Below are 4,708 nucleotides of genomic sequence, written 5' to 3' on the forward strand. Positions count from 1 at the left end.
CGGCTCCGGGCCGACGGTGCGCGGCTCCGGGCCGACGGTGCGCGGCTCCGGGCCGACGGTGCGCGGCTCCGGGGCCGATGTGATTTCTGCCTGTGAAGCGTAGTCATTCCTCAGAAACAAATTCTAATTGCTTTAGTGGGAGGAGCATGAGTGACCTGTGATGTCAGAGATTCTGGTCCCAGCTGGTCTCCTCATCCCTGGGTGTCTAAAGTGGCTTCTTCTTGTCTCCTCTCCATCTCAACTAAAACTCAGTCTGTTTACCAGCAGTTTGCTATTGAATAATGAAATTATTTCACAAGTACAGTAAAGCAAGGTATTTTAAACTATTGCAATTCTCTTTAGTGAGGCTGCCGCTCCACTCCTCCCAACAGGATGTATGTGGCTTAGTGATGAGTCAGAGGAGCTGCTGCTGCTTGTAAGTGTTGCATTTAGAGTAGTCCTCTTATCACACCACCACCCCTACATTCTCAACAACCTTACTGGCTAGGACCCCTGAAGAAATCAACCTTACTGGCCAGGAGCCCTGAAGAAATCAACCTTACTGGCTAGGAGCCCTGAAGAAATCAACCTTACTGGCCAGGAGCCCTGAAGAAATCAACCTTACTGGCTAGGAGCCCTAAAGAAACCAACCTTACTGGCCAGGAGCCCTGAAGAAACTAACCTTACTGGCCAGGAGCCCTGAAGAAACCAACCTTACTGGCCAGGAGCCCTGAAGAAACCAACCTTACTGGCCAGGAGCCCTGAAGAAACCAACCTTACTGGCCAGGAGCCCTGAAGAAATCAACCATGTTGTTTTAGTCAAATAAAACCCACATACGCACACACACAACACACACTTTTACACATTTGAAACTTATTATCTATGATGCCTAGTCACTTAACCTGCCTTGATGTACATATCTACCTCAAATAGCTCGTACCTCTGCATGTTAATCTGGCACTGGTACTCCTGTATATAGCTCCACATTGATCTGGTACTCCTGTATACAGCTCCACATTCATCTGGTACTCCTGTATATAGCTCCACATTCATCTGGTACTCCTGTATATAGCTCCACATTCATCTGGTACTCCTGTATATAGCTCCACATTGATCTGGTACTCCTGTATACAGCTCCACATTGATCTGGTACTCCTGTATACAGCTCCACATTCATCTGGTACTCCTGTATATAGCTCCACATTCATCTGGTACTCCTGTATATAGCTCCACATTCATCTGGTACTCCTGTATATAGCTCCACATTGATCTGGTACTCCTGTATACAGCTCCACATTCATCTGGTACTCCTGTATATAGCTCCACATTCATCTGGTTCTTCTTGTATATAGCTCCACATTCATCTGGTTCTTCTTGTATATAGCTCCACGTTGATCTGGTACTTCCTGTATTATAGCTCCACGTTGATCTGGTACTTCCTGTATTATAGCTCCACGTTGATCTGGTACTTCCTGTATTATAGCTCCACGTTGATCTGGTACTTCCTGTATTATAGCTCTACGTTGATCTGGTACTTCCTGTATATAGCTCCATTGTGTATTTCATTCCTCTTGTTACCATTATTTTTAAACTGCATTGTTGGGGGGCTCGTAAGCAAGCATTTCAAAGTGAAGTCTACACCAGTTGTATTCAGCGCATGTGGCAAATAAAATTGGATTTGATATATTTGTTTGGGCTTCTTACAGTCAAATTGCAGTCTACAAATATATATTTTTTTATCAGCCCGCAACTGAATCTAGTTGATGATCCCTGAAATAGACGGATGAAACCGAAGATGAGAAAGTCAAACTAACTGAAGGCGAGCCACCAGTTGTCTCATATCTCGCCTTGATACTGCTTGTATCCCAAACGGCACCCTAGTCCCTATTTAGTGCACTACTTTTCACCAGAGCCCCTATAGGGTGCTGTGATAAGAGGTCAACATAACTATGTATTGTTGTAGTGATAAAGGTCAGACTAACAGTACTACTGGAAGTCCAGGCATTCATGGCTTCACTCATTCCTTCCCAGGTTCCCGCACCCCCTCCTCAATTGCTAAAGAGAGAGAGAGAAAGTCGATACACACCCCAAATGACACCCTATTCCCTATATAGTGCACTACGTTTGAACAGAGTCCTTAAGATCCATAGTGCTCTGGTCAAAAGTAGTGCACAATATAGGGAATAGTGTGCCATTTGAAACACCGAAACAGTCAGCTGACTGCCCAGGGTGGTACTCTACCCTGACCTGGCTCCTCACATGGCTCAGTCTCAATGCCTTTCCTCTTTACTATAAGACACTGACTACTGCTGTCTGCCTTTCCTCTTTACTATAAGACACTGACTACTGCTGTCTGCCTTTCCTCTTTACTATAAGACACTGGCTACTGCTGTCTGCCTTTCCTCTTTACTATAAGATACTGACTACTGCTGTCTGCTGTTCCTCTTTACTATAAGATACTGACTACTGCTGTCTGCTGTTCCTCTTTACTATAAGATACTGGCTACTGCTGTCTGCCTTTCCTCTTTACTATAAGACACTGACTACTGCTGTCTGCCTTTCCTCTTTACTATAAGACACTGACTACTGCTGTCTGCCTTTCCTCTTTACTATAAGACACTGACTACTGCTGTCTGCCTTTCCTCTTTACTATAAGACACTGACTACTGCTGTCTGCCTTTCCTCTTTACTATAAGACACTGACTACTGCTGTCTGCCTTTCCTCTTTACTATAAGACACTGGCTACTGCTGTCTGCCTTTCCTCTTTACTATAAGATACTGGCTACTGCTGTCTGCCTTTCCTCTTTACTATAAGACACTGACTACTGCTGTCTGCCTTTTCTCTTTACTATAAGATACTGACTACTGCTGTCTGCCTTTCCTCTGTACTATAAGACACTGACTACTGCTGTCTGCCTTTCCTCTTTACTATAAGATACTGGCTACTGCTGTCTGCCTTTCCTCTTTACTATAAGATACTGACTACTGCTGTCTGCCTTTCCTCTTTAGTATAAGAGACTAGCTACTGCTGTCTGCCTTTCCTCTTTACTATAAGACACTGGCTACTGCTGTCTGCTGTTCCTCTTTACTATAAGACACTGACTACTGCTGTCTGCCTTTCCTCTTTACTATAAGACACTGGCTACTGCTGTCTGCCTTTCCTCTTTACTATAAGATACTGACTACTGCTGTCTGCCTTTCCTCTTTACTATAAGATACTGACTACTGCTGTCTGCCTTTCCTCTTTACTATAAGATACTGACTACTGCTGTCTGCCTTTCCTCTTTACTATAAGACACTGGCTACTGCTGTCTGCCTTTCCTCTTTACTATAAGATACTGACTACTGCTGTCTGCCTTTTCTCTTTACTATAAGATACTGACTACTGCTGTCTGCCTTTCCTCTTTACTATAAGATACTGACTACTGCTGTCTGCTGTTCCTCTTTACTATAAGACACTGGCTACTGCTGTCTGCCTTTCCTCTTTACTATAAGATACTGACTACTGCTGTCTGCCTTTCCTCTTTACTATAAGATACTGACTACTGCTGTCTGCCTTTCCTCTTTACTATAAGATACTGACTACTGCTGTCTGCTGTTCCTCTTTACTATAAGACACTGACTACTGCTGTCTGCCTTTCCTCTTTACTATAAGATACTGACTACTGCTGTCTGCTGTTCCTCTTTACTATAAGACACTGGCTACTGCTGTCTGCCTTTCCTCTTTACTATAAGATACTGGCTACTGCTGTCTGCCTTTCCTCTTTACTATAAGACACTGGCTACTGCTGTCTGCCTTTCCTCTTTACTATAAGATACTGGCTACTGCTGTCTGCCTTTCCTCTTTACTATAAGACACTGACTACTGCTGTCTGCCTTTCCTCTTTACTATAAGATACTGGCTACTGCTGTCTGCCTTTCCTCTTTACTATAAGACACTGGCTACTGCTGTCTGCCTTTCCTCTTTACTATAAGACACTGACTACTGCTGTCTGCCTTTCCTCTTTACTATAAGACACTGGCTACTGCTGTCTGCCTTTCCTCTTTACTATAAGATACTGGCTACTGCTGTCTGCCTTTCCTCTTTACTATAAGATACTGGCTACTGCTGTCTGCCTTTTCTCTTTACTATAAGATACTGACTACTGCTGTCTGCTGTTCCTCTTTACTATAAGATACTGACTACTGCTGTCTGCTGTTCCTCTTTGCTATAAGACACTGGCTACTGCTGTCTGCCATTCCTCTTTACTATAAGACACTGACTACTGCTGTCTGCCTTTCCTCTTTAACATAAGACAATAGACTTTATATATCTCTCCACATAGATCACAGACAAGTTATAAAACATTGGCTACCATCCTTTATTTAACCAGACAGGTCACATTGACATCTTTTCCAAGTGAGCCAAGACAGCAGTATACATAGTTAACCAACATAAAACACATAAATCTACTAGATCATTAGTACTTGTTTATCTGCTATGTAAATATGTTTTTCCTTTTTGAGGGTTGCTCGGGCCTCCCCGTGGCCTATAAATAGCTGTTGTTTTTAAATATCCAGAATGAAATAACCCATTCTATGATACAGTATTTTACAGTAGAAATCTGATTCTGATTTGAGCAGGGTTTGCCAGTAGTAGCATAGTACTGAGTTGTGTCTGGGAGGGGAGCTGTAATAAGAGGGTGTTGCTGGCCTCCTCACGTGACGGTGCTGGGTGCTTCTAAAGC

This window comes from Salmo salar, chromosome 17, assembly GCF_965601325.2.
Source record: "Salmo salar chromosome 17, fSalSal1, whole genome shotgun sequence".
Lineage (NCBI taxonomy): Eukaryota > Metazoa > Chordata > Actinopteri > Salmoniformes > Salmonidae > Salmo > Salmo salar.